The following is an 11,606-nucleotide window of genomic DNA, read 5'->3' on the forward strand; positions in this document are numbered from 1 at the left end:
ACGTTGCATGGTAGTAATCATCATCAAAAAGAGCTTAATTATGATTATTTCTGTATTATAATGACATCTAAAAGAATCCAATATTCTGCCAATCGGAACAAATTAATGAGCTACAGGTCATAAGAATTACACATAATCCTCAAGATTAATAATGCGATCTTGCTACAATGAGAAAAGATGGTTGAAGATTAATACGTTCGTTAACCAATTGCATGCATAAAGCAAGAAAAATAATGAAAATAATTAGTGAGACGTCCAGTATAATCTCAAATTGAAAAGATCGACAATGTGATTCATGAAAATTCGTAATTCTATTTGCGTTTTATCCCAATTCTAAAGAAGCAAAACAATCTTGGAAAAATCTTCATTGATTGGTGTCGGAGGCATCAGGAACCTGAAACAAACCGGGGCCGGCGGCTCCACGAGGCGGAGAAAACCCCAGAAACTTCTGCAAATTCGTCCTGATACTCATCGAACACAAGAAATACAGAAACGCCATTGAACAATCCGTCGGATCGTCTCCCCGTAAACCTCTATGACTCATCTTCTGGACAATACTCACTGGCACAAATGGCAACTTTCCGACTGCTTTTCCTTCATACAGACTGTTCATAACCCCAAAGACAACAGCCAGAACCAGTGCAACGACGGCGCCAGATTTGAATTTGGAGATGGATAAATCTCTGCTGGAATCTTTCAGGGAGGTTTCGACCCGGTTGATCTTTTTCGCTTTGGATTTTTTTAGAGTTGTTGGAGTCGTTTTCATTGTTTCGAGTTTCTTGGAGGCTTTATCGATGGTGGACTTGAGGGATTTGTAAGAGGTGCGGCGGTAGATCAAGAGCCATGAGATGGCTTCGCAGACAATGGCGGTGAATAAGGAGATTCCGGCAATGGTCAGGCTGTCGGAGTACAGGAAATTTGTTGCCATTGTTGACGATGAAGAATAGGGGGCAGGGAGGGGAAAATATAGAGGATTGAAACATTTGAGAGTTTGTGATGTACCTTGACTGTGAAGCTTCGTTGATTATTAACAACAAAATCGAGGTTGTTATGATTTGGATAAGTTATACTTTTGGTGTTTGGATAGAACTTAAAATTCATTATTTTATCATCATAACTCCAAATTATACTTAAATGGTTTTTATAATTTTTATAAATTAACTAGTTTATAACCCGTGGGAACCACGATTATAAAATTACAGTAAAAACTCAAAATTATTAATAAATTATTTTAAATAAATTATTAATTTAAAAGATATTTTTATTAGTTATGTGAAATTATAATCATTGATTCAAATAAATATATAAAATTAATTTTTAATATATATTAGATATTTTTTATTTGTGAATTAATGAAAACAATAATTTAAAATTTAAAATTTAAAATAAAATCACATTAATGAAGAGGTCTAATAAATTTAAAATGGAAAACTAATAAATTGACAAGTGACAACACATTAATTAAAATGTCTAATATGATGACACATGACAAAAGAGCTACTCTTTTATTAGTATAGGGATTTTATAGCTTTGGTATAAGCGCATTTGGTAGAATGTGATTTCAAATTTGGCGTTCTGAATAAGTAATCCAATCCAAACGACATGGAAGAAACATGAAAGTGAAATCGAATGAAATTAATGTTTGGAGTAGGGCTGAAGGTTACTATCGCCTGAAATGTATCGGTTGAAACACTTGAATAATAGAAGATATCCCTTGTTAAGATATGAGCATCCACACTCCATTCAATTCATGGAAAGTTGAATAGAATGTTGAATAGAATGTCAAATACGAGAGAGAATGTATTTTTCAACTAAATTCTTAAAAATTTAATAAAATTGCACTAGAAATTCATTGAACGGTTCAACGAAGATTGAACTTTACACACTCTCTCTTCCATATTATAATCAAATTTAATCTATTAAACCATTGTTGCACTCTCATTGTTGATGCTCTCAAAAAGTGCTGTCAATTTAAGGCCACGTCAGCTTCATTACACGTTCACTATCAAACCACAAACCTTTAAAGATGGTTATCACTCTATTTTATTTATCTTTTCATTTTTTTTAATTTGGAAAAAAATATTTATATTTATTTTTATTTTTCCAACTCCAATGAAAGAAAAAGTCAGAAGCTTCAACCAATCATTTTGTGCGTCTTCGTTCGTCTCCTCTAGCACTCCACAACCAACCCACCAGCCTTTGGGGCGGTGTTCACTAGTGGGTTAGTCTGCCACATAGGAAACCACGCATAACTTACTCCATCCATACCTCTTAGCCTTAGGCTCTAGGGAGTGTTCACCACCAATCTACCGAAAAAGTGTTGTCACCTCTGCGTCACGTCAGTTTCACCACCAACCCACTAGACATAGGAAATGGTTACCGATCTACAATTTTTTTTTTAAAATTTTTTTTTTATGAAATTTTTTACATTAATTGAAACCACATTACATTAATTAAAAAAACATAGAAAATTAAACCTAAAAAAATAGAAAATTAAACCTAAATTATTAAAAAACATTAAAACACATAGAAAATGAAAACTAAAATACTAAAAACATAAAAATAACATAGAAAATTAAACCTAAATTACTAAAAACCATAAAAAACATAGAATCTAGTTGCGATATTTGTCGAGAACTTTTTGTTGATTTTTTAAAAACACTCTTAAATTTTCTGAGTAGAGATTATGTTGCGACATCGTGTTTATAATTTGAAGATCGGTGAGTGCCAATTGTCGCCGACGAGCTTCCTCCATTGATTCAAAAAAAAATCTAAAAAAGTGGAGTTTTGTCTATTTTCTCTGCTAGTACGTCCTCGTTGGTTGATTTTCCACTAGAAGACGCCTCCTTTCTTGCTTTGTCCCTTTCCGGGGTCGACGAAGTTGGACGTCCAGTGGACCCTCCCCCTGAGTGGCGTCGAACTCATCATTGAGGTCGAGGTTAACACCAATGTCCGACTCGGACGTTCTCGGCCTTTTGTTGGCGCCGGTGGTAGATTCCGAATGCACCGTATCCGGATAAAGGACCTATTTTGGACTATTGCGACAAACTTCTCACACTTTTTGGTTGGCAAATGGTTTACCATTGTTGGTAATTTTGTATTGGTACAACACGATTGATAAAATGTTGAAATCGTTGCTACCACTTCTATGTATATTTTTAAGATTGTCAAATACGCCGTTAAATTTGGTGCAAGCCGCTCGAATGTCATACTATTTTGCATTGACCGAGTCGTATGTCTGACTCATTTTACTTCCTAATAACGCGTGGAAGTGGTCTAAAACATGATTCCAAAAGCTTTGGCCCGTTTGCGCGTTGCCGACATCCTCGTCTTGTGATATGAAAATCAAAGCTTTAGCTAAAGTTTCCTCCTCCTCATCGATCCATTGCGTACATTTCTTTTTTTTCCTTGGATCTTTTGATTTTGTTTTCCTTCTACGATTTGGTTGTGTTTCTTCAACCCGTGCGTTGTCGTCTTCATTGTCGGGGTTTATAGGTTGAGATTGAGATAATGAAACTTGAGGTGGTTGTGAAGGTTGTGTGTGGAATTGTTGACGTTGAGAAGTTTGGGGTTGAAATTGCGGAGAAGTTTGTTGTTGAAAGGCTTGAAATTGAGGTTGATTGAATTGTGGTGGTTGTTGTTGTTGGTAGTAGTTTGAGTGGTATGAAAGATTGGTGAATAAAGGTTGTTGTTGGATTGAAGATGATATCAATTGCATGTAAGTAAGATTTGCTAATGGATCATTTGGAGTATTTGGAGTAGGTGAGGTATTTTGGTTTGGAACCATAGTTAGAAGGTAAAAAATATGAGAAGATAGTGTTTTTTATAGTGTAAAATGTTAGTAAAATATGGGGTATTTATAGTAGTAGTTGAATTGGTTTTCAAATTGAAAAATATTTTTTTAATGTGCAACAGATACAAAATGGTTAAAATGACCGTTGGCACTTTCCTCTTCCCCATTCGTCGTCTTCTTCCGTCTTTGGAGTCACGCCACAGCCAGAACACCGATGCTAGGGGCGGTGTTCACGTGTCTTCAAGGTCGCCACCTCAGCATCACACGTGGGTTTGTATACCCACTCCGGGTAGCCTTAGTGCCTTGATATATGTCAAATCCAATGGCGTAGCTATGGTGTACAAAGGTAGGTCTTATGACCCACCTAATTTTTAAATTTTATTTACTATTTATATATAAAGAAAATTATGACCTACCTTGAAAGAAATTAGGACCTACCTTATAGTATTTAGACAAAACAAGAAACAAATAAATAAAAGAATGGTGAAATGTTTTATTTAAATTTGCAAAGAATATAGTTAGTTTTTATCAAAATCTATCCCACATTGAAGACAAAGATAAAAAGATGTAGATGTTTGATATTATAAAACACACACACACATATATATATATATATATATATATATATATATATATATATATATATATATATATATATATATATGATAATTTGAGTCTATTAACGACTTGTTATGTGGATACTTGGATCCTAGACACATGTGCATCTCATCATATGAATTTGTCACACGATATATTAGTTTCTTTCAATGAATATAATGGTACTATATAGTTGGGGGTTGATGGGATATGTTGCGTCAAGAGTAGTCGCACGATGTAGATTAAAGTGTATGGTGATATGGTTAGACAACTAGATTGTTGACATGCTCATATCTTCAGAGGAATATGATTTCTCTTGGAACTTTTGCCAAACATAGACTTAAGTTGTCTATTAAATACGCTTGTTTAAAGGTCTCAAAGGTTGATATAGTAATGAAAGGGAAACTACAATCCGAGAACTACTCCTAGAGGGTAGTTAAGCGATGATGAACAGTGGTTGTATCCCATTCTCGATAGTGGTGTGATAATAAATCCTAATTATGGCATCATCAATTGGGTCACATGAGCGAGAAAGGAATACCAATCTTGAGTAAACAAAGATTGATCGGTAAAGAAGTCATTTAGAATATAAACTTTTGTGAAGATTTTGTCAAAGGAAAACAACATAGGGTGAATTCAGTTCTGATCAACTTATGACCAAAGAAATCCTTGACTGTGTTCGATCATATTTATTTATGGGGTCCCTCTCCATTGAAATCAGATAGTGAATTGTAACGCCCGCAGATTCGGGCTAGTCAATTTAGAGACGATAAACGTCAAAAATGATTTTTTTTATAGAGGAATATTTAGAATAAATAATCTTAACTAAGATGTATTATATATCCCAAGCTTTCCGTACATATAAAGAACGTCGAAATCCGAGTTATAACGAATAAGTTATGACCTGTCGAAGTTTCGAGACAAAACCGACACGACATGACACCGGGATTCGTAAAAAGTGAGTTTATGATAAAGTACTTTTTAGCCTTGTGGATCTAAATGAAAGTTATAGAGTACGTCTCCACCTACGCGTGAATATAAAGAACGTCAAAAACGGAGCTCGTATGCAAAAGTTATGACATTCCGAAGATGCAGCTGTCTGAGAGCATGGCATGTGTTAGAAACCCTAATCTGACTGATCTCACGATGTGAGCATGTTTTCTCACGACGTGAGGAGTCAAACGGACACTAATCGAGCCTAGAAAACACTCGGGAAGGCTATAGGATGACTCTTGGAAGCTCACGACGTGAGCATATCATTCGCATGACGTGAGAAGTCGTCAAGACACGTTTCAGAGCTATAAACGTAGATCGCGAAGATACGAGGTGATACAACTATGTCTCACGACATGAGCAATGACTTTTCACAACGTGAGAGAGTCAAAAACAGCCTATAAATAGCAAATTCGACCATTTCATTTATGACACCAAATTATTTTCTCTCTCTATCTCGTTTGATGAAGGCGTTTCCGCGTTCCGAGCCCAACGATCACGAACCGCCAACCGTTTCTAGTTAGATTCTATCCAATCACACTACTAATGTGAGTGCATAGTCCCTTTCATGAACATGATTTTAATACAAGTATTGATTAAAGTATTAAATATAGGTGTGTGAAATATTTATTATTGCTTGAAATACATGTTAAGAGCATATATGATAATATATGATGATTTAGGATACAGAGTAGCCTTAAATTAATTAAGAGGAATATCATGTAGTATCTTCTTAGGAGTACGAATAAGATATACACGAAGGGTAGAACTTTAAAACATGTCATTAATCCGGGAGTATGGCTTAAGACATAGTCATTCGTCCTTAGTCCGAGAGTATGAATAGGACATAGTTATTTGTTATTAATCTGAGAGTATGGATTAAGACATAGTTAATTGTTCTTAGTCAGAGAGTATGGATAGGACATAGTTATTTGTTATTAATCCGGGAATATGGATTAAGACATAGTTAATTGTACTTAGTCCGAGAGTATGGATAGGACATAGTAATTTGTTATTAATCCGAGAGTATGGATTAAGACATAGTTAATTGTCCCTAGTCCGAGAGTATGGAATGAGCATAGTTATTGATCCGGGAGTATGGATCAGACATACCAGATTCGGGAGTATGGATCAGGTAAAGAGGTTAGTTTTACATCTGGGAGTATGGATAAGGTAAAGAGGTTAGTTTTACATCCGGGAGTATGGATCAAACATACCTGATCCGGGAGTGTGGATCAGGTAAAAAGGTTAGTTTTAGATATGGGAGTATGGATCAGGTAAAGAGGTTAGTTTTAGATCTGGGAGTATGGATCAGGTAAAGAGGTTAGTTTTAGATCCGGGAGTATGGATTAGGTAAAGAGGTTAATTTTAGATCCGAGAGTATAGATCGTGTCGTTGTGAGGATCGACGGGGTGGGGTAAAGTTGCTTATATATGGTGAAATTGTATATTTTGTGAGTTCTAAAATATATATATATATATATATATATATATATATATATATATATATGTAACGCCCGCAGATCCAGGCTAGTCAATTTAGAGACAATAAGCATCAAAATTAAAGTGTGAGATAAACCCGATATCTTTACATAAAGTTGTAGTGGTCGAAACAATGATTCCAGTGATATCAAGAACACCGAAATCCGAGTTATAACGAAGAAGTTCTAACCCGTCGGAGTTTCCCAACGGAACCGACGCGACACCGGGAAGCATAAATAGTGAATTTACGATAGAGCGACTTTTAGCCTTAGCAATCTAAACGAAAGTAGTAGAATATGTTAAACCGAGAGCATCCATAAAAAGAACGCCCAAATATGACTTCGTATGAGGAAGTTATGATTTTTCGAAGTTTCGGCTTAGCAGTGTACAACCTGAAATTCGAATATGAGATCGAGCGGTTTTTAGCCGACACAACCTAAACGAGAATCGTAGATCTCGTTAATAGTAGCGTAACGATAAAAAGGCAGACAAAAACGGAAGTCAGATGAAGGAGTTATGAATTTTTAACGGACCAATCCTGTCCCGGCCTGTTAATAATATAACTTTTAAAATAAAGTCAAAATTAGTCAATGAAGTCTAAATAAAAGGTGTAGAGTACGGTCCCACCTACGCGTGGATATAAAGCACGTCAAAAACGGAGATCGTATGCAAAAGTTACGAAATTTAGAAGTCGAGAAGGAAAATTGCGAAATCTGCGAAGGGATGATGACGTGGCTCGATCTGGGCCGTCTATTGTTGATCAGAGGACCGCTTCGGATGAGTGACACATCGCCTTGCATTACGCCCCATGTCCGAGGTTGGGTACGCCCAGCGTACCTCGGCCTTATCCCTTCTGAGTCCGGTGCGAGCCAGCTGTATGCGAGCTGGACCCTATCCGAAGTTACGCCCCGCGTAGCCAAGGGTTACGCCCAGTGTAGTCTGAGGCTGGCGCCTATAAATACCCTGCAAAGGCATCCGACTTTCTTGCACCAAAATCACTTCTCTCTCTAGTTTCTTTCTCTCTCTAGGATCCCAAACCCCTCCTAAACCCTAGGTAAAGCCCCTAGCTCCCGAAGGAAGCCCCAAGGCTCCCGGAGTCCCGAGAAAAAAGGTCTTTCGGTTCGGAAACGTTGCTCCAAGCGAAGCCCGGTTTTCTATAAAACCCGTTGTAAGTGAGCTACTCCTACGCTATTTTTAGTATAACTTTTATTTAATTAAAGTAACGTTATTATGAACTTATAATAAGTACTTGGGCTATTATTATGAGTTATATAAGTATTGTTTAACGCTTATATAATAGTAATAATAGCTAGACTATTAATTAGTCTCAGTGAATGATAGACTAAACCCTAGTGGTAATGATACTAGGTTTTGACGAAGGAAATTGTTTCAAGAGTAACGAAGTGTTGTCTAAGTTCGGAATCACCACCTTAACAAGTGAGTGCATAGTTACTTTCATCTTACACATAGATATGAAGTATTTAATATAAATTACGTGCTATGTGTGCATATTATCTGTATACTTGCTATCTATGCTGGAGGAACATTTTTATACATGTTTTAACTGATTTAAACTGTATACGTATTTTATATCTACAAATATGTTGGGTATAACATGGGTAGATGAATGATGAGAGATAAAAGATGATGTGAGTAAACATTTGCAACTATAAACTTAGTGCCCAATAAATAAACACCGCCAACTATGGACTTAGTGCCTATTGGACAAACGAGGGTAGTTATGGACTTAGTACCTATTAGGTAAACATAGGTAGCTATGGACTTAGTACTTGTTTGGTGTTGGTAGCTATGGATTTAGTACTTAGTAGCTATGGCCTTAGTGCCTGTTAGATAAACGTTGGTAGCTATGGACTCAGTACCTACACTGGTAGCTATGGATTTAGTACCCGATGAATGAACGTTTGCAGCTATGGAATTAGTGCATTGACAGCTATGGACTTAGTGTCGGTCTTATAACCCTGGAAGCACGGGACTTCGGAATAAATGAATAGATGACTCCTAGGGTAGACCCTTGAGAGTAAGGAAGGTAATGGGGATGGGTAAATGGGGTTGATTGTTTGTTGTTTAAACATAATATTTATATTATTGTGGGTTGAAAACCCTATGTACTCACCAGGTTCCCAACCTGACCCACTCAAGCTTATTTGTATCATATGTGTCGATACAAAGCTACTTTACACTGAGAGATTTAAAAGAGGTGTATATCACTAGTGTAAATAAATGTAAGTTCTTTTTATGCTTATGTTTATGTATTGACGATGACATCCCAATGTTTTGAAAATGAATAAAAATACATTTCCTCGGAAATGCTTTGATAACATATTTATCATGTTTTCTGGGAACAAATTCCGCAACATTTTTATCAAAACAGGTACTCTGATTTTTATAAAGCATAAATAAAATCGGTCTTTTCTGGCCATGAAAATGGGGATGTCACAATATATATATATATATATATATATATATATATATATATATATATATATATATATAACATTCTGAGATTGAAATCCCTATGTATTCACCAGGTTTCCCAACCTGACCCACTCAATATATTTGTATCACATGTATCGATACGAAACTATATTACACTGAGAGATTAAAGGAGATTTAAATCACTAGTGTAAATGAATGTAAGGTCTTTTTATGCTTATGTTTTTGTATTGACGATAACATCCAAAAGTTTTAATATAAACAAAATATATTTCTTCGGAAATGCTTTGATAAGATATTTATCATGTTTTCTGGGAACAAATTTTGCAATACATTTATTTAAAAATATATACTATGATTTTCAAATAAAGCATAAACAAATCGGTATTTTCTGGTCGTGAAATTGGGGATGTCATAGTTGGTATCAGAGCATTAGTTTAAGCGAACTAGGATTAAGAATTTATTTCTGGACTTAAACTTAGAATGCTAAGCGATGATCGTGAGGAGTGTGTCTAAAATATTTTAGGTAGTACACCTGAATTGACACAAGCACTAGCTTACTTTAGGATTAGATGCCTAAATTGCTTTTATGTGCTAAATGATTTATGTTATAGCCATATATGCTTTATGATGCTATTATTTGATTGGATCAATGGCCTATTGCCGACCGGATAAGATAATTTTATGTGTTCAGATTTCTAAACATTTAATTACGATATTAGAACTGACATATAACTTTTCAGAGTAATAAGGAGATTTATACATCTATCGTAAATAAAACTTTCCTATCTTAAATTCTCGCCTTGGTACATCGAACGTCTGCTTGGGTGTATAAAACGTCATGGTGAAGAAAGACTAGGAAATATCCAAGGAAGACAACAACCTGAGCCTAAGAATGTGATGGGTCATGCATCGGTCGTTGCGCCTACACCTGAACCTATCACAATGACAGAAGTTCAGGAAATGATGCGAACCATGATAGATAGAGAAAATAGAGGAAATGAGATGGCTTGCGATAGTGAATGAAACTTATCGGAAGATATCGTAAGAGAGGTATCTTGTCGTTAGAATGCGTCTATTAAATAACACGTCTAGTACGGGAGAAGTACACTTTCGATTTGCAGAAATAATTTTTTTGGTATAATACATGAAGTTATCCCATCATCTGACATTTCCATCACCAACCGAGTTGAAGCAGAACTGATGATTGAAGATACGCATGGAAGAAGTCTTAGTAGAGTCTAGGAAAAATTATATGATTATTTGGACACATTCGTATGTGTTAAATTGTTTTGTGATTTTAGGAGATAAGAACTTGGGGACTGCAAGACAAAACTTGGGACAAGTATGAGTAGGTGTCAAATGTAGTAGAGGCCTATACTACCGGAAGCACAGGACTCACACTTGGATCAGGGAAAGTCACAAGGTTACCAAGAAGCTAGTAATTGATTCCGTTTTGTTCAAGTATGTCGTTACCATCATTTCGGTAATGACTAAGAAGATGATTGTTATTCCGACCATAGTTGTCATATCATATCGAGTCCGACTAGGATATGCATTCTACGTGGGTCAAAGAACCAAGTTCGATGTAGCATCTGACTTAAGCCAGAAGATTGAAGTGAAAGATAATCAAAGCGATCAATAGAAGTATCTCGATCGTTGTTAAAGAACTTATCTTAAGTCTTTTAAGAAGAATAATGAGTCTTCGATAAGGATCGATTTTGTAACTCGAAGGTTACGATTGAAAGTCCAACATAAGATAAAGAGCGGGTGCAAGATCGAGCACCGCCTGCAGTCAAGAAGTCCAAGAGTTAGATACTCATTCGAAGGAACATAGAAGTTACGGTTATTACCTAGGATGAAAAGATAATGCATGGAGTCATTATACAAACCCTGTTTTGTTGATGATTGCGGGACGTAATCACTCTAAGGGGAGATAATTGTAACGCCCACAGATTTGGGCTAGTCAATTTAGAGACGATAAGCATCAAAAATGACTTTTTTTTATAGAGGATTATTTAGAATAAATAATCTTAACTAAGTTTTAGTATATGTCACAAGGTTTCCGTACATATAAAGAACGTCGAAATCCGAGTTATAACGAAGAAGTTATGACCTGTCGAAGTTTCGCGACAAAACCGACACGAAATCGGGAATCGTAAAAAGTGAGTTTATGATAAATTACTTTTTAGCCTTAGGGGTCTAAACAAAACTATAGAGTACGTCTCCACATACGCGTGGATATAAAGAACGTAAAAAACGGAGCTCATATACAATAGTTATGACAT

The 11,606-nt window shown here is 35.8% G+C and overlaps 1 pseudogene; it reads right to left on the reverse strand.

The window, feature by feature from the left end:
* Positions 1–261: 261 nt before the first annotated feature.
* Positions 262–1,097, reverse strand: LOC145058448 (uncharacterized; annotated as a pseudogene).
* Between the last annotated feature and the right edge of the window lie 10,509 nt (positions 1,098–11,606).

The sequence above is a fragment of the Lactuca serriola genome, chromosome 6 (genome assembly GCF_051521515.1).
Source record: "Lactuca serriola cultivar US96UC23 chromosome 6, Lser_US96UC23_V15, whole genome shotgun sequence".
In the NCBI taxonomy this organism is placed as follows: Eukaryota; Viridiplantae; Streptophyta; class Magnoliopsida; order Asterales; family Asteraceae; genus Lactuca; species Lactuca serriola.